At 36.6% G+C, this 26250-nt stretch overlaps 1 protein-coding gene and 1 pseudogene across 3 annotated transcripts in view; one reads left to right on the forward strand and one right to left on the reverse strand.

Annotated features, from left to right (window-relative positions):
* Positions 1–26250, reverse strand: part of DIP2B (disco interacting protein 2 homolog B) — a 179977-nt gene that overhangs the window by 115094 nt on the left and 38633 nt on the right. The window lies entirely within an intron of this gene.
* LOC118614171 lies at positions 6683–6798 on the forward strand (annotated as a pseudogene).

A 26250-nucleotide genomic window follows, 5' to 3' on the forward strand; every position in this document is an offset into this window, starting at 1 on the left:
CCCTGGCCCACAAAAGCCCACAATATCTGGCCCCTGTTTACCCATATCTATGGATCCCATCTCCCACCACCTCTTTCAAACTCACCAACTTCACACCCAAATACACCAACTTTTAGGATTATTGTACCAATCATTTCCTGTGCCTGAAACATAGTCTCCCTAAACTTTCTTATGAACTAGCTCCCTCTCATCATTCTAGGGCTCACATCAAATGTTACCTCTTCAAAAAGGCTCTTCCTAACTACCCTTGAGAAAGCAGCACACTCCAATTCACCAGTTTTACCTCATTTTATTGAAAACAGCAAATAATATGACTATAGTAACTACTTGCTAAGGAAAATCAGCCATTTTAAGGCAACCAGGAGGATTATCACAGTTTTAAATTATACAATCACTTCATTCAACCAAATGACTTTAAAGGTGAAGAAATGTAAATTCTGAACATTAAGAAATTTTCTGTAATACTTCACTTCACCAGACCCCATCCCCACCATTCACACTTACAATGGTCTACAGAAACAGGCATAAAATCTAGTTGGACGGTATGGGCTATAAACATCAAACCAAGCAGCTGGGTTTAAATAGAATTCTAGTTAGCATGGTGTTGTTATGGGATGCCTATTCCCACACCCAGTAGAGGCATATAATCTAGAGGATAGAAAGATACCTTATTCAGACAGCATTCCCTAAAAAAGGTCTTGATCTTCAGTGAAATGACTATTAAGGAAATAACTACTGTATATCCATTTAAAAATGGGCGATAGGGCTTTGAATATTGTGTAAGTAAAGTACAGTAGAAGTATTAACAAAACAATTTCACCATTATTTCGAGGTTGGTTTTCTTTTTGGGGGGCCAGAGTAACTGAATACTTAAGTCTAGCTTTGCTTCCACCCATCGGTACTCTATAGCTAACAAAATAAATCCTAAACCTATAGATTACATTTTTATAAAAGTAAATGATCTTCAAGAGACCATTTTCTTTAAAATTTCTTTCCTAGACCTAGTTTTCAAACACAACAAGGACAGAGTTTAAAATATAACACTGCTGTCCTTTTGGTCTCTCGGGCAAACCCCAAAACAGAAATGTAGGCAGAACAACTGCAGTATCTGACGAAGAAATAGAAAACTTAAAAGAACCAATGGGAAAAGCAGAACGGAGAAGCACAGGTGGCATGCAAAGTATATGTGGATTTTCAGCTTTCAAAAATGAACTGTAAAAGGTTAAAATATTTTTAGACTTGTTGCTTCCATATGAGATCTAAAAGCACAGGAGACACTGAGGAGAGGAAGAAAAAACTGACAATAGACAGACTAGGATTGAATTTACTGCCAGTAAAATAGTACTGGCAAATTTCTTGGCTATCACAATCCGGCATAAGACATTTCTATGCACCTCAATTAAAATGTTAGTTTTATTTTGGACAGAGCTAACAAACTGTTTAGCTCTGAAAAATAGTCCCTCCCCATCAAAGACACCTCCAGAACCTCTAATAGGGCAGATATTCAAAAGAATGAGTGGCCAAAAGGTAGCTGCATTAATTAGTCATTAAGTAAATATTTTAATAAGGTCCATACAGCAAGTGAAGGATGAAACAAGAAGATGGTCTAAAAGCTGGGCAGAGTCAATAACACAGTATCCATAGAACTTAAGGGAACAAGGAAATAGTAAATCAACATACTGTATACCCTGAAATAAATAAACAGGAAGAGAAGGGAAAGGGTAAGAGAAGAAACAAAGGGCCCCTGACTTTGTGTCAATCTCCAGTTTTATCTAGAAGCCAACTAGCTTCATATATACTTCCAAAGTGAAGAAAGACACCTGTCTAAAATACACAGTTGTAAAAATGAAGTGGTTGCATCTGGAAGAGAGAGAAACCTAACAGAAGACCAGTGTTTAATTAATGTATACTACTTGCTTTAATAATGCATTCACCTATGGTTCAAAATCCAAAGATACAAAAAGATATACATACAGTGAAAATAGTATTCCCTCTCGCTTTCCAGTCAAGTTCTTTGCAGAGAATTTGCACGAAGATGCCCATTTTTTAAAAAGTAGTCTCTGTTTTAACTAAACACACTGACATCACATATATCCATATATTACAACTTTTCTAAGGCACTGACTTTTTGAAGACATTTTTAAAAGTATCAAGAGAAGTGGAAGAGTACATGCTAGACTATGAAGTCCAGATTCTAACCTCAACTCCGTGCAAGTTTGGAAAGTACCAAATTCTCCCTTATCTCTTTGGCACCTCTTGAGTCCAGGCCACCATCGGCTCCCGCCTGGACTTGCCCCTGTCCCTCCACATCCTCCAAATATGTAATCCATCCTCTTGCCTCCTCCAAGCCATTGTACTCAGGACTGTAGCTGAAATCATTTTTTAAATGTAAATCTTGTTTTTATGTGAATGTTCAACTCTTTAGCATTTTTTTTTTAACCATTTCAGTGAAACCAGAAACAGGGCACATGATTACCCACAGTGAGGCTAGCAGTCTTTAGAGATCACTTCCTGAGTTGGTTCCCCTCATTGAACAGCCCACACTGAAAAGACTGAAACCCACAGAGACAAAGTAAGCGGGCCACATCTAGAATGCACAGATTCACAGATGATTATGTGGGAACCTAAAAGTTATTCATTCTTTAATACTTACTGAAGGCCAGGCTCTATGCTACGTATCAAGTAGATAGAGAAAAGATCCCTGACTTCAGAAAGCTTTTATTTCTAGATATATTTCTAGAAAAGAAGAAAGTAAATACCCAACATAATGACAAGGCATGATCCTCTCAGGTCTAGATTACTGTAGTGAACTTCTGGGCATCTCTCTGTGTCTTCTCTTGGCCTCTGCACTATTTTCCACATAGCAGACAGTGATACTTTTTAAATGTAAGTCAGATCATGCTTATACCTTGTTTCAAAGTTCCCACACTCAGAATGAAAACCAAATCCCTTACCCTGGCCTGTGAGGCCTCAGTGATCTGGTTCTTCTCCCTCTGTCCTTCCCTTCCACACTTACCCAACTCTGGCTCCATGTGTGCTGCTGATTAGTCTTTCAAGGCAACAGCCTGTTCCTCCTCCTCTGGGACTCACTTACTAGTCCCTTTGCATAGAACACCCTTCCCTATCTCTTCACATGATGCTCTTTCTCTTCAGTGGAATCCTTGTTGAAAGGTCTCCTCCTCTGACCACTGTTTAGGATAGCATTCCTCACTTCACTCCCTTAGCCTGCTTCATCTGTCTACATAGCATATATTACAGTCAAAATATAATTTAAAATAATGGGGGGAGGGGTTGAGAGGGTATAAGAGAAACTAGATTGGCTATGTGTTGGTAACTGTTGATACTGGGTGATGGGTACATGGATATTCCCTATACTAATCTCTCTACTCTGGTATGATTCAAAATCCCCATTTAAAAAGGATAAAAACAATAATAAAAAAAAATTAGAATGCTTTTTTGGGAACCAATATTTATTTCATTCTTCCAATACAAAATAATATTCCAAAGTTTCATAAAAGTGTAGTTTGCTTCTTCAACAACTAATCAGGAAAAGGTATTATCTTTCCAAATAAAACTGTTTCAAAGGTTGCTACCCTTCCCTCCTGTCTTTTCTCAGGATCAAGCCTGCCTCACCAAGCCAAGTGTGAGAGGCCTGCTCAGGTCCAGTGCAGCCTGAGGGGTCACCACTGCCTGACTGGGGGAGGGTGGGAGGTTCAGCTGCAGGTTCACCTGGCTCTCACAGTGAGTTCTGCCTCTATCACTATTTAAGGCAACGGTCTGGCCTCAAAAGAGGGAAAAAAAGAAAAGTAAAATAAAGTTATCTTCTCTTTCCTTCCTCAACAAATTTGCCATCTCCACAGCTCATGGAATCACTGCAACAAACGAGCTCACCTTCATTAACTTCCCTTTTAGCAAACAAGAAGTAAAGTAAGGACTGGGACCAGAGCACCCCTGACAGCAGGAATGAAGTGGATGCAGCCCTCTGTGCTTTCCAGAGTCCTTGGTGCCTAGTCAGGTTAATTTATATCAGAGGTGGCTTTTAAGGACACTTACCATTAGGGTGAATGTGAGTAGCAAATAGATGCTATGAAGGAGAAATCAGCACTGAGTAATTCCTCTCCTGGGATACAGTACTTCTCTGATTCTACTAGCAATTCTCCTCCATCCTCTCCCCACGTCTCTTATCACCCCTCCCCGCTTCTAAAACCGAATAAGATGAACTGTTGATATTGGGTGATAGATACATGGCTGGAAAGAACCAAAATCCTATTGGGCACCACTGCTCTAGTTCTGCCTTGCCAATCTCAGGGCTACCGGACTGGTTTTACTGACAGAACTGGTTGCCCAGGAGAGTGTATATTATCTCTGAAAGCCACAAAGAACATTTTCTCTTTGGAATAGCAGTCTTAAAAGTCCATCAGTTGTTCAGCTTATGAATACATATCTATTTCAGTGATTCCTAAATCTGGTTAATTTTAGGAATTTCTAGAGAAGTTTTTTAAAGACTTGGTTGGGGCCCAGAAATCTGTGGTAGTTGTGCTCACTCAGGTTTAGAAACTAATGATGTAGAACAACCTAGGATACAAACTTAAGTCATAAAATTCAAGAGTGACCTATCTCTAAAATCTTTAGTTATTCTAATATTTGAATGTATCCTAATATATTTGAATATAGTCATATCTTCTCTCAAGCAAAACCATAATTCTCAATATGTGAAATAAAGCTGAATTATTAATTCAGCAAAAAACATTAATAAATAAAGAGCTAACAAATTATAAGGAAGGACTAAAGCAGGGCCATTAAAGGATGATAGATACTATTGGCATTTTGAGATAAATAATTCTTTGTTGATAGAGGCTGTCCTGTGCATTATAGGATGCTTCTATCATTTGAACACAAATTCTGTGAAAATCTTATTAGAACAACATAATGAGGGATTCTGCTGAAATGAAAACTAGATTTCTGATTTCTATCCACAAGATGCAGGTAGCAATCCCCCAAAACTGTGACAAACAAAAATGTCTCTAGATATTGTTAAATGTCCCAGGGGTGGGGCAAAATCACCCCAGTTAAGAACCATGGACTAAAGAAACTGAGTTAAAAATAGAAGAAAGGCTGAAGTACACTGGCAGTGACAATACAGAAAATAACAGATGGAACACTGTTAATCAGCTCTTTACATTTACTAAAAACAAACTAAAGGAAATGGACTTAAGTTACAAATGGGAGCATCTAGAGTACCCATAAGAAAAAACCTCTTAACTCCTAACGTTTATTACAGCCAGAAAACTGGAGGCCCTTTCCTGGAGATAATTAGAATGAAATGACTGCGATATGACTCAGAAGGTTTGAAACTAGAGTGTATAGGTCTGAGAGACCTATGGAGGACCCGTTTTAGCCTCAGAATCTCTCCCGCCCTGGAGCCTGAAAGACTCCTTTTAAAGGAAAGCTGACTCATAGTTAATGTCTCCCAGGTCCATGTGATGTGACAATTTCTGAATGCACAGAAAGCAAGCCAACAAGGACAGCAGGTTTGTGGCCCTTCCCTGTTGCTTTTGTCCCTCAAGGCCGAGGTGAGGCTATGAACTGGTTTTCTTCTTTGTGCCCAAGGTCATTTCCAGCATTTGGGTAGTGCCCATGCTGACGCTGCCAGTCATGAGTGGAGATCAGACTAGTAATGATATTCAGTCCAGATCAGTGCTCCTACAAGGTCTAACTCAGCAAAAGTATGACAAAGAGAAGAAATCAAAGAACAGAGAAAGAAATAAGTCAAGTCAGAAATTAATTTATTGGAAATCAGAAGTTCCATGGGTTCCTTGGGGTCTCCCAAAAAACTTACAGAAGTTCATAAAGTAAAAAATATTTTAATAATGATATTAGACATCATCTGTCTCTTTATTTAACAGCATTTCTACTTGAGAGAACAACTGGTGGACAAACTATTGTCATTCAGACTTAAGTACCTGGTAGACATTTTCTTCAAAATGAAAAAAGTGAGCCTGTTACTGGTAGCACTGATGACAATAAATTACAGTGAACTGAAAGTGATTTCAAGCAAAAATCTAAATTTGGGAAAATTTGAGCTTGACAGCTTCCCAATACTTAGAATTTTTTTTGAGATTGGAGGTGATAGTAACAAAATTTTTGATACTGTATAATGAAATGTGTCATAATATGAAAGATGTGCATAACTCAATGATTCAATATTTTCCAAATAATCGATGTATGATATTAAAAAAAAAATCATACATGGGTAACAGATCTACTCTGTTAAGACAGATAAATAGATTTTAATGTAATGGTATGAAAAGTTAATCTACATGGTTTAATATTCTACATTGCAACTAACTTTTAATAATCTATCACTTGAATTTTAGTGTAGTATCAAAGAGGAACATCTATAATTATCTGATAAAACTATTAAATTACTCCTGACTTTTCCAACTACCTAGCTATATGAAGCCAGATTTTCTTCATATACTTTGACCAAAACAATTTATCATTACAGAGTAAATAAATAAAGCAGTTATGAGACTCTAGACAGGATCACAAAAATGTAAAACATTGCTTTTCTTATTAAAATTTTTTGTTTGGGGAGTTGGTTCCATAGTGTAGCAGTCAGCACGTCTGCTTTATACACAGAAGGTCCTGGGTTCTCGCCCCAGTGAAGCCATGGTCCATTGTCTACAGCCATGCCACCCTGAACAAGCCCAATGTCTGATCTCGGAAGCTAAGTAGGGTTGGGCCTGGGTAGTACTTGGATGGAAGACCACCTAGGAAGATCAGGTGCTGCAGGCATAAATAATAATAAAAATAATAATAATAAAATTTAAAAAATAAAATTTTTTGCTTTGGAAAACAGTTTTATTTCTCAGAAAATACATTACTTATAATTACATATTACAGATTCATTATTTAAATGAACTAAATATTTTTAAAATATTTCAGTGTTAATTTCTAATATGGTAAAAAATGACATAATCCCCATAAACAAAAGCTTTTTGAGTCTCAATAATTTAAGAGTATAAAGTTTGAAAAGCACTGTTGTAGATAAAAAAACCAGGTAAAATTTTTAAATAACCTTTAAAGGAACTTCAGTGATACATAAATAAGAGAGTGTTTCATCTTTTTAAAGTTATGAAAATTCAGCAACAAAAAGAACTAGTGATACACAGAACAACCTGGATGACTCTCTAGAGAATTATGCTGAGTGAAAAAAATCCAATCCCAGAACTTTACATACTCTGATTCACTTACATGACGTTCTTGAAAGGACAAATTACAGAAATGGAGAATAGGTTAGTGGTTGCCGTGGAGGGGTAGAAAGAGCTAAGGTAGAAGGGGAGTGGCTGCGGCTATAAAAGGGCAAAAGGAGGGATCCTTGTGGGAATGGAAATGTGTATCTTGACTGTATCAATGTCAGTATCCTCGTTGTGATATTGTACTTTAACAGTTTTGCAATATTACCACCAGGGGAGCTGGGTAAAAGTAACTGGGATCTCTGTATTATTTCTTACAAATGTGTATAATTCTAAAATTATCTCAAAATAAAAATTTAATATTTAAAAAGTTATGAAACAGAAAAATCAATAGAATATAGCATGACTATATCAAAAATCTAGAAGTATTAAATTCTGCCTACCAACTCAAACTGATTAATGATATCTTCAGACTACTAATATTTTTCATATCTTAGAAATAAAAAATATTCCTCAAAGCACCCATTAAATAAGTGCTAATTTATTACAGTCCTGCAATATATCTTATACTGCTAGGTAAAGAGGATATAAAAAAAGCAGGACATGAAACCTGCCCTCAAGGTATACATAGTATAGTAGGGATGACTGAATGGCAGACAAGTGCTCAGAATGCAATCTGGGACATGCTATCACAGAAGTATATACAAAGTTGAGTGGGGGCATAACTCCATAGGAGATGGGTGGGCTTAATGAGAAGAAAAGAGCAACATACACTGAAATGTTTTAAACAAGAGAGGATATGATTAGATTTATGTTTTATAAAGGCACCTGACAATAGTGTGGAGAAGGAGACAAGTTAGGATGCTACCATGTTAGACCAAGGGAAAAAGAGGGCAGGTGAGATGTAAGGAGGCAGTAGGGGCAGAATGAAGGAAACAATTAAAAGTGATGTTTTGGAGGGAGAACTGATAGGACTTGCTGCTGGCCTGGGACAGGGCTAGCCAGTTTTTTCTATAACAAATCAAATAGTGAGTACTTAGGCTGTGCACACCACATAGGGTCTCTGCCACAAATATATATTTGCTTGTTTTAAACAACTGCTTAAAAGTGTAAAACCCATTCTTGACTCACAGGTCTCTGGTCAGATTTGACCCAGTAGCCATAGCTTGCTGAAACCTGTCCTGGAAGATAAGCAATGAAGAAAGCCTCAACTTGTGGATAGGCTGAGGTACCTACCATACCACTCATAAAGACTGTGAACATAGAATAAAAAGCAAGGGTATCTGAGTTGTTGGAAGAGATAAGTATTTTTAGACAACCCAGGTGGAATTGTTAAATAGAGTGTTGGATATATAAATATGGAGCTCAGAACAGAGGATCGGGTAATAGATAGAGATTTGGAAATCATCAGGATACAAAAGTTAAAATTGTTTAAGTGGCTGACAGCCAAGGTGAGACTGTCAAGTAAAACAAAGTTGGCTACAGCCATGGAAACAGTGGGGTTAGGGGTAGGAGTGGGGAACAAAAGGAATCTATAAAGAAATTTAACAAAGAGGAGACAGAGGTAGGTATATTTTTAAATTCTACAGTATGACAGAAAACCAAATTGTGGACCTTCATTTATTACCCAGGAAAGAATGCTAAATCAGATGTTTCAGAGAGGCAGTCAGGACTGCCTAAGGACAGACAATTCCCATGATTCTGGCAAACAAACACTTGCTATAATTTCCAAGGGGCAATGATTATAAGGTCTCTTTCCCAAAACAAAGGTTTACTCCTTGGCTAAGCTATGCTATCGTTTCCTACCGTACCACCAACCCATTCTTCATGTAAACCACGTATGGAAGAAGGAACTATGTGCTAGAAGGGAGAGTTTATTCCTCACTTCTAAAGTCTCCTTCCACTAATGGAGGTCCAGTTCTAACCTTTCTGGCATTTCTTAGCTACTGAGATGATCTCTCTTGGAAGGGAAGCAACTGATCTGATGTGAAAATGTGGAAAATATTAACAGTTCAGCCATGCCCTTCTTCCTCACACAAGTGAGCTGCCAGTAGGAGCTGGGATGGGTGGAGGGTTTGTATAATACATATGCCTTCTCCAGTTCAGCACTGCTGTTGTTACCAGGGAGACGATCTGCCTAAAGAGATTACATTAGTTCCCCATCTTTCTATTAGATGGAGTTTCTTGGGTATTTTTTGATAGTAAGAATGTTGTACTTCACATTTGTCTATAATATGAAACAGGCAAGAGACTATCACCATTCAAGATATAATTATAGCTGAAATCAATTTCAAACTCTTCCTCCACTTTCAGATTGCAAGATTTTGGAAAAAATTCCTAAGAACTTTTAATATCATCAAAACATAGTCAAGGAAATTAGCGCAATTCTATTCCTAAGAAAAACATATTTCTAAAATGCCCTCCAAGTGCTTAAATATAATTTAGAAATATGTCTCTGGTCACTTTTAAAATACTGAAGATAAATCATTTAAATAAGTATATTTAGGATTTCATGCAAAACACCATCCACACTATTTATTATACATTACATTGTGCCATTTTTAGGAAGGGAAAATACACATTATGTAGAAAAAGAAAACAATCAAAATTGGACTATTTTTAGTCCATTTGGTTTTGCCTATTTGAACTATGACAACCATGGGACTCCATTAGAAAAATAAAATTGCCCTAAAATAGTACAACAAGTACTATGGGCTTCTCCATCTATCATTGTAGACACTGTCCAGAGCTCAAGGTGCATCTCTACTGTTTCCAACACCTACTGTACATTAAGGATAAGGTTATACAGCTTGTGTTGTAACAACCATACTGAATAAGTCTAGGTCACCAAGTTGTAGGTGACCAAAGACCAAGGTAGGCCAGGAAGAAATGGACTTAGAATGGAATGGCAGGTGGACCAACTAAAGAAGGGTGCTCTATTAAATCTGTAAGCTATCTGACAGGTACTCAATCTTACTTGTCTCTTTACACCCTGAAACACCCAACACAAAGTTTTACATAGTAAATGTTCAAGCAGTTATCTGTTTAATGGAACTGAGAGTTGTGGAAACTCAGGTTTCTGGATAAGTGGCTATATTTGGAAATTTTTGTAGAATTTACTTCTTCTAGATTATAGTGTGAGATAGTTTGGGGGGAAGCCTAAAAGGATACTTAACCATTTAGTTCTGCCCAAATGAAAGCACAGAACACCCTATGTGTCTTTATTTATTACAGCTCATATGTAGAATGGTATATGTCTAAACAGTTTTTAGGTGTCAAGAACTTTCTTTGTTTCTAAAGCACACCCTAGCCAAGATGCTGACACTGGGTATATTCTCAAACTCTCAACTATCTCCTAGTGCTGCTCAGATCTGATTTAATACTGTCCATGAAGAGAGTCACAGCACAAGAGGGGCTGGATCAAGATGCTCTATTAAAAGCAGCCACTTATGTAAATGATAATTTACGGAAGGAGGCACTAGGACACCAAAATGTTTTCCATTGTTTTAAATTCTGGCAGCCCAAAGAAGAACCAGCAATGAGTCCGTTAAACAAACTCATTTTATAGACTTTCCAGCTCACAGACTTGATAAATTAGGTTTCATTATTTGGAAAATGGCAAAGTTGGAGAATAAAAGACAGGAGATTCAGAAATAGTGCAGTAAATCGTAAGGTCCTTCAAAACACGGCCTGTGATTTGTTCACTTTCTTACATGCTGGAGGGTCTGGCAGTTGTCCTTTGACCACAGCATTGAGTAAATGTTTGCTGAATCAAATTATTGCAGAAGCATTCTCAGGACACTACCAACCCAGCATGCCACACATTTAGCAACCCTCGACCCTCTCCTTAGCGTATGCTTTCAGTTCTGCTTATGGCAAAATATTTTTCTAGGAAATATATCTTAACTTCATAAAATATAAATTAATAAAAGAATCTCCTTTATAAAGGTGCATTTTTTTAAAAAAGGAGCCATAACTCAGCAAAGTTAGAGGTAACTTTGGTCTTAGTCTGGGGGTGTGTGACAGACACCTTAGCTTTGAAGAGTAAAGGAAGACACATGAGGATAATAAAGTAAAACAGTAGATCCAGGTTTGTAATTTTTTGTTTTTGTTTTTTTAATGTATGTGTGTGATTATTTTAAGTTTTGCTTTGTTTGCACAGACTTAAGACAAGTGAAAATATTTTGTGTTAAAAAGGAAAGGGCAACCCAAGCAAAGCAGGGAACTGGCGCTGTGTTGTAAGGAGCACTGAAGAGCAAACATCTGCAATGCTGTGATATGGCTGTACTTGTAAATATTTTTTCCTAAAGGACTAGTTAAACTAAAGGTTAAATTAGAAAGACAGATGCATCTTTTAAATAAACTCCTAGTCCTAGATGTATGTTAAAGTTGTATGAATAATTAAAAGGCCTGGCCACCAAGGGTCACAAAGAATTTGACTCCCACCTACCGACGACCAATGTTGAGAGGCTGCCAACAATAATATATTCTCTGTGAGGCTTTTCCTAGTAACTTCCTCCTTCCTCAGCCCTTCCCCTATGTTGCCACTGCATTTTCTTTTCACACCTCTATTATCATTTGCCTTAGCATATAATCAAATTTTAATTTCCTTTTTATGACAAATCAGTTCCTGATTAGACTGTGAGCTCTTTGTGGACAAGAATTGGGTCACAGCTATCCCCAGTATCTACTAAACAGTGAGCAGTCGATAAAAGTTTTGAGAGAATGAACCCAAACTTCTAAGAATCTTGTTTTACAAATGTATGGCTGCTCATTCAAAGAAGTCTTCAAGTTACCTGAGGTATTAAAAAAAATTATTTGTTTTTCCATCAAATATCCACATATTGCCTGGCTATGTTTTTATATCTTAGAATGTTGAAAACTATCTCATGCAGAACAATGTTTGCACTTAGTAGGTGTTCAAATATTTACTGATCCAGTTAATACAACTAGAATATTCTAGGTGTTGCAATGTGTGTATGTATGTATTTAAAAAGAGAGGATTAATATGTATAATGTATACCATTATAGATCATAAAAGACAAATTCTCTAGATCTGTTTTCAAAATATAAAGATTTTCAATAACATGCAGGAATATCAGAAACTTTCTCATTTTTAATTAAGATTTGAAACTTCTAAAGTTGACTTTCAAAAGTGATAAAAGGATAATGACACAGAAATAACTCAGTCAAATTTTTGAATCTCTCATAAATGAATGAGAAAACTTCATTCATAGAAGTGACAAGCTTCTATAACCACCTGCAAAGTATTTCTGACTTTAACAACTAGTAGCAAGTGTCAACACAGAAGCTTAGTTGTTACTCCTTCTTAGAAGTTAGATGATTCTTAAACTTATTAGTTTCACAATACAGTAACATATAAAAATAAAATATTTTAAAAGACCAGTATGTATGAGTTATATAATTCTTAAAATAGTAATTATGAAAACAAGTATAACACAAAAGCTTTAGACCAATACTTATCTGATATTCATATAACTTTTAAAATACCAATTATACTTTATTTAAAGATAGAATATAATTTTGTTAAGAGAACTAAATCTCCAGTCACAATTTGGTAAAAGGTAGTATTGAGAAGTCAAAAAAAGACTGACAGTCAAAGTGAGGCTAAGCAATCTCTTATAACCTATAAAGCGGTTAAGAGATTTATCCTTCCCTAAGAGCCTCGCCCCCACCCCACCCCCAAATAACTGTGAAAAACAGCAAGCAAAGGAATGGAGTCCAACATTTCAGACATTACCAACCATATAACATGGCCTTGGTTTTCAGTAACAAAACATCATTTAACATGTCTCAGTAAAGCAAAATCCTCCCCAAAAGTTCAATATACAGTAGAGATGTATTTTTACGCTGTAGAGGGTGGTGAGGAGAGAATGGCCCATGGTCTAGAATTTCTTTAAGGTGACATGTTTAGTAACTCTCTTTACTGTCTCAGTAATTAACAGATCCCTTGGATAAGATACAATAAGGACTCAACATTTAGCAGACTCTAGGAGAGAGAAAAACAATGATCACATTCACTAAAAACTAGACCATCTTCATCATTATATTTTCTTTCTTAACTAATAAATAAGGAAAAATATCTTTAAGACACTGGCAATTTTCATTAATACATATAATCCAAGATTTATTACAGATCCATTAAAAGTGTAATTATAACATAGATCAAACATTCCTTTTTTTTTCTAATGGACTATGACTACTTTTAGTGAAAACATAATCATTTACGACATATAGTATATGTAATGGGCTGAATTCTATCCCCCTCAAGTCATATACTGAAGCCCTAATGCCCAGAACCTCAGAATGTGACTGTATCTGGAGACAGGGCCTTTAAAAAGAATAAACTAAAATAAGGCTGTTCGGGTGGGCCCTAATCCAATGAACTGGTATTCTTAGAAGAGGAAGTTTGGACATAAAGAGACACCAGGGATATGCACACATGTAGAAGACCAGGTGAGGACGCAGTGAGGAGACTCTGTGTGCAAACCAACAAGAGAGACTTCAGAAGAAACCAAACCTGCTGCCGCCACCTTGACCTTGTTCTTCTAGCTTCCAGAACTGTGAGAAAACAGTTTCTGCTGTCTGAGCCACCCAGTCTGTGGTCTTTGTTATGGCAGCACTAGCAAACTAATATACACAGTACAAAGATATTTCCCAAGTAATCAAGAAGTGGTGTGGCAGGGATGGTTAGTTGCCCACCAGAGATTCATGACTCCCTTCACAACTAGTGCTAAAAAGCAGCCGACAAATACAGACTACTTTTCCTGTCCTCTACACCACCCTCCTTGCATCTAAGATTTAAGAAATGGGTATGCTTTTGTCACCCTCTCTCTTTTCATCGTCATCTCCCTTTCCCAGTCCCCTGGCTTGATATCAACCCATATGACACCAGGAAGCCACATATGAACAATGCAGGAGCCTTCACCAGCCTGGGTCTCTGAATGACTAAACTGAACAACAACAGGAGTGTCCATTTTGGACTTTGTTATGCAACTGAGATTTTGGATTGGTTTGTTAATGCAGCAAGTATTACCTTAACACAGATGATATTTAAACTTGAGGTTGCATTTTCTTTCCTCGTATTTCAAAACTGAGTTAAATACAGCTTAAGTCAATTAAATACTGAAATTGCCAATATCTGACTGTTTCTGACTCACAAAAATCACAATTTCACATGAATCTGCCTAATATGTTTGGTCTGCAGAAAGGTGTATCAGGCACTACTGCATCCCGAACTCACTATTCAAATCTCTCCACAGCAGTTAACACATTGCTGGATGCTAACAGCTCAACATTCTCCCAGACTGACAGTTCCACAGAAAACTTATACTGAGTATCTGCTAGCTCTCAGCTTCCACAAATCCATGCCACTAACTAGTTTCTCTGTTATTTGATACTTTTTCTGCCCTTAAATTAACAAACTATACGAAAATAAATTTCACCATGTGACTAACTCAGGGACTATTTCAAATTAATTGTAAGGAGAATGAAGCAGACTATGCAGGGAAGCCCCATTCCCACCCCCCCACCCCCCGTAGCACATAAAAGGGAAGATAAATTCTTATACAGAAAAAATAACAAAGCACTTTAAAGTAATGTTTATCAGGACTCTGTACTAATTTGGAAGAATAAGGCAACGCCTTTTGAAATCATTCATACAAAGCTTGATTTCCTACAACTTATAAAATTGTTTTTTATCAGAGTTTTACAGTTCTAAAAAACGATACAGTTTTAAAAAATGATACAGATTTCTGCTGTTGGCAAGATGAAGTACACCTATTTCTCTGATTACAACTAAAAACTCTGAGCTGAATACAAAAAGAAACTACCTGAGGACTGAGAAAAGTAAAGAAATAGCAGGTACATAGGTAAGAGAAGTCAAAACTTGAATTACAGTACCAGTGTGATTTCTTTTTCTTTTCACTCATTTACTTCCCACATTTGACCCAAGAATGGCTTAACCCGGGTGGCCCAAGTCACAAAATGGCACAACAGACATGCACATTAAAAATGCTAAGAGAAACTTCCTCATTCTGGCCAGAGAACTGAGAAAAAGAGCCAAAGCAAGCCAAAAACAAAAAGTAAAATTTCCCTTTTTTTCTTTCCCTTTATTTTCATTCTCCTGGCCCTGCATTGAGGTCAGGTCCAGGCATAGAACTACATGGGAAAAGGGACCCCCGGGAACCCAAGAATGTGGGAGATACATTGAACAGGGGAAAGCTAGAAAGGGGACCCCCAATTCTACATATAAACAAATACAAGTCTCTGGCTGACCCCAAAGCTCTCATGCACAGAACAAATCCAAAGAAAGAATTAGTGCATGCACAGACCATTTCCAAACAACATAGCAAATGCTGAGAACAGAAGTAGCACTAGAACCTCCACCCACAGAAGGTGAAACCAAACTTGAGATCTAAACTAACCAAGTTGACTGTCTGCTAAACAAAAAGAATTTCAACATTCTATAGAGAATTTTAATAGGACCCAAGTCTTACAACACAGCATTTAATAAGTCCAGGACATAATCCAAAATTATTCAATATACAAAGAACCAAGAAAATACAACCAATTCTTGAGGGGGGGAAAAAAACAATCAAATAGATACCAAAACCAAAATTAAACAAAATTAGAATATTAAAGAATTTAAGAAAGTTTTTATAACCACACTCCATGAGGTAAAAGTAAACTCTTAAAAGACAGATGGATGGGTTCAATAGAGAAACACACAAGAGTGTGTATAATTATAAAATCTCTATTTTTCTGGCTTTATTGAAATATAATAGACAATTAGTTGCTCATATTGACACTATATAATTCAATGAGCCTTTTTAAAATTATAGTTGGCATACAATAATAGACCTGCTTCAGTTGTACAGCCTAGTGATCAGAGATCCACATAACTCACAATCAACCTACTAAATCTAGTACCTCTCTTCCCCTTTACATATTTATTACAACATTATTAACCATCTTCCCCATACTACACTCTACATCTCCATGTCTATTTTGCAACTATCCATTTGTACCTCTTAATCCCTTTGCCTTTTTTTTTTGCCGTCCCCAACTCCTCTCCCATATAGTTGTTGTTTTATTCTTTTCTTTAGATTTCACATGTATGTGAAATCATGCAATATTTACCTTTTTCTGTCTGACTTATTACATTCAGTGCAATACCCTTTAGGTGCATCACAATAATATCTTTTCCCATCCCCTTCCTTTTAGTCTGTGTGTGCCTTCTCACCTAAGTGAGACTCTCTTGGAGGCAGCAAATGTAGGGGCCTTGTTTTCTTAATTATTCAGCTACTCTATCTTTTGGTTGAAGCACTTCATTCTTTTCCTTCTGAGGTATATGCTGATAGGAATGTAGTTATTATCATTCTTTATTCATGTTTTTGATACATGTTTTTTTTTTCTTAAAGAAGTCCCTCCAACATTTCCTGTAATACTGGCTTGGTATTGATAAATTCCTTTATCTTATTTTTATCTGGGAAGTTCTTTATCTGTCCTTTAACTCTAAATGATAGCTTTGCCAGATAAAGTATTCTTGGTTGTAGATCCTGAGTTTTCATCAAGTTGAATATTTTATGCCAAACTTTTCTGTCCTGCAAAGTGTCTTTTGAGAAATCAGCTGCCAGTCTTATGGGTGCTCCTTTGTAACTAACTGCTTTTCTCTTGCTGCTTTTAAAATTTTCTTTGTATTTAACCTTTAGCATTTTAATTAGGATTGTCCTGGTGTGGGCCTCTTTGGGTTCATCTTTTTTGGGACTCCCTGAGCTTCCTGGGGTTTTGTGTCTATTTCCAACCCTAGGTTAGGGAAGTTTTCCATCATTATTTCTTCAAATAGCTCTTTAACTTCTTGTTTCCCTTCAAGTACCCCTATGATGTGGATATTTTTACATTTAATAGTGTTCCATAGCCTCTTTAAATAATTATTATAGTCTTGGCTTCTTTTTTCTTGCCATTCTGATTGAGTGTCCTTGGCTTCCTCATCTTCTGTATTGGTGGTTCGATCCTCTTTTTATCCACTCTGTTGATTCCTTCTAATATACTCTTCATCTCAGATAATGTGTTCTTCATTTCTGACTGATTCCCTTTTATAATTTCCATTTCCATTTTTATGTTTTTTATCTCTTTGTTAAAGTTTTCACTGAGTTCATCTACACTTCACCTAAGTTGACTGAGCACCTTTATAACCAGTGTTAAACTCTGCATCTGTTAGATTGCCTAACTCCAGTATTACTGGATCTCTGTTCTGTTCTCTTATATCGTTTCTGCTTTTTTGTCTTCCCATTTTGGCAGCCTTTCTGTGTCTGCTTCTATGTACTAAGCAAAGCTCCTAAGTTTCCCAGGCTTATTAGCATGGCTTTCTGTGGTAGGTGTGCTGTGGCACAGTCCGGGGAGAGGTTCAACTGCAGGGCAAGTGTGCCCCTCCAGGAGCACCTGTTAAGATTCATCCAGCAATCCACATATGCTGTGCTTATAGTTGCTTCAAGAGGCCACATCAGAAACTGAGGCCAACTGCCACTAATGTGAGTCTTGGCGTAGTTCAGCAAGGAGCACTAGACTCACCAAGGACACAACTAGAGGTGGCTTGGGTGGGGCCTCGAGTTGGGGGAGGCAGAGTTTCAGGGAATCCTCTGAGGCAGAGGGACCTCTGTTATTCAGTTTGATGACATCTCAGTGTACACTGAATATGTACACTGGGGCGGGCGGGGGAGGTGGGGGGTTGGGGGTTGGCGCTCTACAGAGGAACAATGGATACACCCAGCATATCTGTCTGGGACAGAGCCTTGCCTTCTGCCCACACTCCGGCAACTCAGTGTCCCCGTCAGTCCCTGGTACCCGCCGTGCAGCCCACCCAGTGCTGCTCAGAGTGAACAAACAGATCCATTACAGCAAAAGTCCACGTAAAGACACAAACTCTTTAAGAGGCATTTGTGGCTGCCTGTGCCATAGCCTCTGTTCCACTCAGCTGCTGGGGACTGGCAGCCTCGAATCTTTGGCCCCTCCTACCTTCTACCTTTGCAGGTTGATTAATTATTTCTCTCCCTATTTGTAGTGCTTCTGCTCATCTAGATCCCAGGTGACTTTGCTTGCTATTGCTCCGTATTTCTGTCACAACTTTGATGTGGTCTCAAGAGAGATGAACAAAGCCTCTATTATCTACACCATCATTTTTTTCCTCTCCTGTACCTATGAGTTTTTAAGACAGCACAAAAGAGAGTAATAAAAAGTTGGTATCGATGTGAGAAAAACCAAATGTATCCACTAAAACACTTAGAGCACCATGGAAATACAGGAATACGATATATAAAATATAAGAACACTGATACCACAAATTAGTTAATGGGGTTGGGAAAATTCTCTCATTACATGAAAAAATAAAATTGGATACTATTCAAAGCATATACAATAATGGACTCAGATGGATTAAAGACCTGGTGTGAAAGGTTGAATAATAAAATATACATTTAAAAATGTAGAATATCTTTATTATATTTAACAAGACCCAGAAAGCCATTAGGTAAAAAATTACAGACTTGGGATTACATCAAAGTTAGCTTCTGTTCAACAAAAGGCACTACTGACAAAATTCACATGTATCATAACAGGCTGGGAAAAGGCAAATAGCAGGCTAATGTTCTAAACTAAACAACAGACATCTGTAAAACAACCAGGAAAAGACAGGAACCCTAATTAAAGAAATGGGTGAAGGATATGAACAGGTAATTCAGTAAAGGAGCATTCCAAATGGCCCTAATAGTATACAAAGAGATGTTGCAACTCATTAGTAATTGCTGAATGCGAGTTAAAATAACTTAAGTTACCACTTTACCCTATCAGATAGGCAAAAATAAGAAAAGTGGATAAAGCCAAGTGCTGACAAGAAGATTGAAAAATAGGACCTTCACCCACACTGACCAAGATCCAAATCTGGCAGTGCTTAATCAAATTAAGCACAACAATCTATTCCTATGCATATGTCCTGAGAAATTCTCTTGCAGGATCATAACAAAACAAGCACAACAGCTGTTTGTTCCTTTCATTGTTTGTGGTAGTAGAGAGCTGAAGGTAATTGGGATGTCCATCATTAAGAGAACAAATCATTCGCAGAAGAGTAGGTGGCAGTTAGAAGCAAAAAAACTAGACATACATACAGCAACAAAGATAGTCCTTAGTCCTTAAACAGTAAAGGAACTTGGAGGGAATAAGAAGCAAAACAAAAATTACAGTACATTACCACTTATGTAAATTTAACAATATATCAAAAAAATATATTTACAAAAATACATATATATACAAGGATATATTTCAAACACATTAGAACAATTAACTATGGACTCAGAACAGAAGTGGGAGGTGAAGGTAAAAGGGAAATTAATTTTAAAAGCTAAGAGAAAGCTAAGAGAAAAGCATAGATCTCAGTTCATGACATACTGATGTTATGTCATGAACTGAGATCTATGATTAGCGCAATCCTCACCACCCAAAGACTGAAAAATAAATTTATCATATGCCATGTCAAAGTTTGAAGACTTAAGGATCAGAGGTTAAGGTACACAGAACAGTTTTAAAAATGAAAGGAAACAAAGTAGAAGAAATTACATCTCAACAAAACATTGAAACCAAACAACTAGTAGCTCCCAAACCAATAACCTGAATGAAAATTAATATACTAGTCTGTTGGTTCCTTGAATAAGTCAAGCTGCGGTTTATAATCTTAAAATTGTTAACAATCATTCTACAGTTAATTTTATTTTTAAAAAAATGTTTCTTTATGGCAGCTAAGTCAACAAAGAGACTGATTGTATAAGGTAGTTAAAACGGACTTGGTGATCCACAACAGTTAAAATTATTCCCTTGGCTAACATTTCAGTATTGTATTATAATCAATCGGTCCCTCTCCCCCAAATCCCATTCATAGTGGCTATATAGTCATATAAATGAACTGTTTATTTAGGTGATAAATTAATCTGACTTAAAAACATCTGAGGATACTTTTAAAGAAAATTAACTCCGTAACTTTTAAATCCATAAATGGCACTGCTAAAAAGGAATGGGAAAGCCCTGCTCCTGTGTACAGAAGAAACCCAAATGATAATTCCTTTCTATCCTTATTACCATATACACTCCCTCACCATGACCCATAATCTTTTCTATTCTAGAATCATGTATAACCACCATTTAAGACTTGCTCAGAAATCTGAAAGAACAGTTTATGACAATTCCCCCTCCTCCACTACCTCTTTTTATTCAAAAGCTTTCCCCTGGTTGTCAAGGTCAGAGAGGTGACTAAAACAATTCATATGTCACTCTGGAAAGTGATTCCAAATATCTGAATTGTGATACTAGATTATTTACTGTTTAATTCATTCAACAAGCACTTAATGGCCCTAGCAATACAGAGATTAAAAATAGGCCCCTACTAGTAGATTAAGAACCCCTCAAGGAGAAACAGGCTAATAATTATAAAAGAGATTAAATAGTAGTATGTCAGAATCGATTAATTTCCCCAATTATATGATAAAACAAATTTACGTATACAAAAATTACTTTATAGACAACCTCTCAGCAATATCGTTTCCATAAATAAAAGTATTCCATCATCTTAGATGCAATGAGTTTATAGGTTTGCTAATTTAACTTATTCTACTCTGAAGAGTTCCACAGAAGCTCAATCTATCTCATTTGCTTCTCAAAGTCCCATTAAGTAGGAAGAGATTATTTTCCTAATTTTATAGACAAAGAATCAAGACTTAGCAATTCAGAAAGTCCCATAACATCATTTAGGATAACAAATTCAGCCCTCCTAATATAATGTTTGTTCTATTATTCACAGTGTTTATATTACTTAAAGAGTAAATATCTTTCTTCCTGGTAGCAAAACCCTGAAAGGAGGAAGACATATCGATAAATGAGTAGATAGTATAAAGACGAGAAGTCAGAGACATGACACAGGATAAAAGGTAGCAAGAATGAAAGAAAAGCAAAGTCAGGATGTGCTAAATCCACAAAGATTTAATTTCTAAAGATTTGTGTGTGTTTTTGGCTATTGTTCAGAATAGTTTCTGGAGCAGCTAACAAAATATGGTTAGAACCTACCCTTTGATCTATGTGTTTTGTATGTCGGGATTCAGGGAAACTGACAAGAAGCAAAAGGAGAGAAAGGTTACTCTGCTAAAATGGAGGCACCAAGAAATAAGGTCAGTGGAGGCCCCAAGAAATAAGGAGAACAGAGGCACAGAGTGTGGGGTAAAAGGTCCAATAAGCTGGAAAAATAAAGATATCTTGGGTTGGAACAAGATGATGGTAAAAGTTGGAAGCCAGAGGCAACAAACAGATAAGTGACTAGAAGACCAGCACAAGAGGCAGAGTAGAGATAAAGGACTATTCAGGAACTTCCATTCAGAGATGGCAGAATAAGCACATAGCCTCTGTTCTTTCTCATACCTCATTAAATGACTATAAAGGGGAAAATATTAAGCATTAACCCATAGGACAAAAAAGGGACTGAAGGGACAGCCACAACAAAATTCTGAAATTTGAAAAGCAGGTGGATACATGATAACAGACAGCAGACCCAAGAAAGCTAAGTGGCAAGGAGAGTGCAAGGCAATTTACACTATGAAAATCTAAAAGGAATGGGTTGGACCAGTTCCCTGTGAAAATGAGGGTAAAAGTAAGGAACAAATTGGAAGATTTGTTGAGAGTTTAAGAAAAGTTAGACTCTCAGATCCTCTCTCTTCCTCTACATAGGTAAGAGAATACCACCTCCCCCCACCCCCTGCCACTCTAGCAGAAGACTACAGATTATCTAAAAGGGCAAAACAGGTCTTTAGAATGGGGACACAAGGCATAGACGAGGGCAAGGATCCCATAATGAAAAAGTAAGAGATATGTAGAGATGTCTTTCAGAAATGCACTCGGCCAAAGTGAAGGAGTAAACCCAAAAAGGTGAAGACATGGGACACAAAAACAGGATGCAACACGTGAAGCAAAGGAAATTTCTAGGAAGCTAGAGAAGGGCGATCCAGCCTGTTGCTGTGCCACACCCAGAGAGTCAACCCATCTAAACCAGAGCTGGTCAGAAGTATCCAGGCTGGACTTGTTCAAAAAGGCAAAAATTGACAGAACACAATGTGATCAATCACACAAAGAGGAGATTCATGCAACTGAGAGAGAGCTCAGAGACACAGCAATTATAAAGATACAGAAAATAAGCAAATAAAAAACCTAACAATTTCTGAGACAACAAAATTTGAACATAAAAGAAAAGAAATAATCGTGGTAAACCACTTGATTTAGTTGTTAACAGCATTTACAAAGTCATAATAATGTAAATACTATCAATTTAATATTTAATCAAAATTATGCTATAACTATATGAGAGGAAGATGATATGGAAAGTGTGGGTGGGTAGCTGAGGTGGGAAGCCAAAACTTAATGCAAAAACAGTGAAAATCAAGAAGTAATTAATAGTGTGTTATTTAAAGAATCAGTTACAGGAGGTTATCTCTGAAAAGAAAGAACTTGCATGGAAGGGGTGAGCAGAGGACTACTGTTTCTGGTGAAATCTTATAAAATTGTTTAACTCTTCAAATATGTGCATGTAAAACACCAATTCAAATAAAATTTCAATAAAAATTTAAGAGTAAAGGAGAACAGAAATGAACCAAAAGTCTTATTTTAAGGAGATTTTTAAAAAGACTTTATATTGGCAGGCAGAATAACATTCCTATTTAGATGAGACTGGTAATGCTGCTAGATATATAATTCAGTCCTACCTTACAATGCCCTGGCAATGTTTCTCAAACTGACCTGTAAAATACAGACTGTCTCTTATTACATTCAGGATTGTTTAATATTTGTATTCGATAAATGTATATTGAGTCACTAAGTGCCAGGCACTACGCTAGTTGTTGGGATACAGTTGGCAGTAAAACAGACACGATCCTTGCCTTCATGGTATGTACTTCAATATAGTGAAAGAGATTTAATCAAATGATCACATAAATAAATTGAGTTTTAAAACTAGCTTAGGTGAAAGGATGTCCGGGCCACTAAATGGAGAAAAGAATAGCCTCTTCACCGAATAATGCCAGGAAAACTGGGTATCTACATGCACATGAATGAAGTTGGAAAAAAATAAAGTTGGGCACTTTTCTTATACCATATGGAAAAATTAACTAAAAAAAGAATAAAACCTGAATGTAAGACGTGAAATTATAAAACTCTTAGAAAAAACATTAGGAAAAAAGCTTCATGACACTAGAATGGGCAATTTCTTACACCAAAAGCACAGGAAACAAAAACAAAAACAGACAAATGAGACTACATCAAACTTAAAAAATTTTTGTGCAAAGGACACAATCAACAGAGTAAAAAAGCAATCTACAGAATGGGAGAAAATATTTACAAATCTCCATTTACAACAACATGGAGAGAACTTGAGGTCATTATGACAAGTAAAATAAGCCAAACAGAGATAGACAAATACTGTATGGCATCACTTATATATGAAATCTAAAAAAAAAAGTCAGACTTATAGAAAAAAGAAAAGAGTAAAAATAGCAGTTGCCAGCAGCTGGGTTAGGGTGGGGGAAATAGGGAGAGGCTGGAGAAACTTCCACCTATAAAGTAAATAAGGTCTGAGGCTCTAAAGTAAAACATGGTAACTATAGTTGATAATATTGTATTGTATAATCAAAATTAACTACAAAAGTAGAACTTAAATGTTCTCTCCAAAAAGAGAGAGAGAGGTGTTAATCACTAGATGGGGGAAATACTTTCACAATATATACATATATCGAATTACTATGTTATAAATGTTAAATGTTTTACAAGTTTGTATGTCAAGTATACCTCAATAAAGCTGAAATTTTAAGAAAATCATATATCTGATAAGGAGTCAATATCCAGAATATATAAAGAACTCTTATAATTCGGCGACAAAAAAAATTTTAAAACCTGATCAAAACTGGACAAAAGGCTTGAGTAGACATTTCTCTAAAGATGACACAGCCAACAAGCATATGTAAAGACGCTCAATATCACTAATAACTACAGAAATGTAAATCAAAAACATGAGGTATCACCTCACACTCATTAGGATTACTACTATTAAAAAAAAAAAGAAAATAACAAGTGCTGACAAGGATATAGAGAAATTAGAACCCCTGTACACTGTTCATGCACTGTAAAATGGTGCAACTGCTACAGAAAACAGTAAGGAGGTTCCTCAAAAAATTAAAACTACCATGTGATACAGCAATCCCATTTCTGGGTATCTATCCAAAAGAATTAAAAACAGAGTCTAATAGAGATATTTGTGCACCTATGTTCATAGCAGCATGATTCACAGTAGCCAAGAGGTAGAAGCAACCTGTGTCTATTGAGACGAATGGATAAAGATGTGACATACACACACACATACACATACACATACACACACACACATACACACACACACACACACACATCTATATAAAATAGACTATTATTCAGACTTAAAAAAGAATGAAATCTTATCACATGTTACATCATGGATAAACCTTGAGGACATTATGCTATATGAAATAAGTCAATCACAAAAAGACAAATACTATATTATTCTACTTACATGAGGTATCTACAGTAGTCAAATTCAGAGAGATAGAAAGTAGATTGGTGGTTACCAGGGACTGGTAACCAGGAGGAAGGAAAAAAAGGAAGTTGTTTGATGGGTACAGAGCTTCAAATTTGCAAGATGCAAAACTTCTGGAGAACTTTTTCACAACAATGTAAAAGTATTTAACACTACTGAACTATACACTTAAAAATGGTTAAGATGGTAAATTTTATACTATGTGTTTATCACAATAAAAAAAATATTGAAAAGAAAAAGCTTAGGTAAGATGCAAGGAAATATGTGGTAAGAAGCAGATGAGTGGGAAGAGAGGCCTAATGTATAACACAGGCCTTCTGGGGCATATGAATCAATTCAATGTAAACATTTATGGCTGCTTACAAAGCACTGCCCTAGGTTCTCTGGGGGTTACAAAGATAAATGGGACAGCAGCCCTGCCCTAAGAATTGACAACCTATAATAAGACATTCTCAGCACTGAACCATACTATCAAGCAGTATATGGTAAGCTGCAGACTATGGGTGTAAGAGCTGTACAAGAAGAAAGAAGGTAGACTTTGATTCCCAAAGTGAAGATGGAAAAAACACCTGTATAAAAACACAAAAAGATATATCACATACCAGACGTTTCAATGCTGGAAGGAAAGAAAGAAGATGCTGAAGCTTCCCACAATAAGTTCATAGTCTAGAGCTCATAGTCTAATGGAAGACGTAGACTAGTTAACAGACAAAAAAAAGTGTGGGAAGTGCTACAAGAGTGCTGGGAAAAGGAACTAAGAGGAAGCATCTAAAAGACACCAAAAAGCCAGACGGAAGAGAGTGATAAGGAAAAGGGTCACCTGAGCTGTGACATTAAAGGTGAGAATGGCAAAAGGTATAAACTGTGTAAAAGAACAAAGATGTAAAAATACACAGCGTGTTCCAGGACCCACAAGTGTTATTACACGGCTAGAGAAAGGAGGCAGGACACAGCAATTGATATAATTAAGAAATAATTAAGAAAAGACAGAGGACTTAAGACTATGCAATGCTGTTTTTTTATAAAGCTGGGGGGTGGGGAGGGGACAGAAAAAGCCTTAATGTCCAATAATGAGGGAAGGGTTAAATATGTCATGCTACAAATATACTATGAAATAGCATACAATTATTTTAAATGATTACTGGGTACCCTCTCAATAAAACATAGGCACACCTTCTAGCATTATCTGATTCTACAGGAGTCTGGGGCTTTCACTATCATTGACAGAGCTATTTTACAACTGTATAAGTTATAAAAAAAACTGATAAAAATGAAAATAAATTTTGTCCAGAGGAACTATAGCTGATACTCATAACTTTGCCCCACCCCTTCACCCCACCCCCCCAAAAATTTTATAGCTATTAGTAAAATCATTTACGCTTT

This window comes from Rousettus aegyptiacus, unplaced genomic scaffold (assembly GCF_014176215.1).
Source record: "Rousettus aegyptiacus isolate mRouAeg1 unplaced genomic scaffold, mRouAeg1.p scaffold_m13_p_2, whole genome shotgun sequence".
In the NCBI taxonomy this organism is placed as follows: Eukaryota; Metazoa; Chordata; class Mammalia; order Chiroptera; family Pteropodidae; genus Rousettus; species Rousettus aegyptiacus.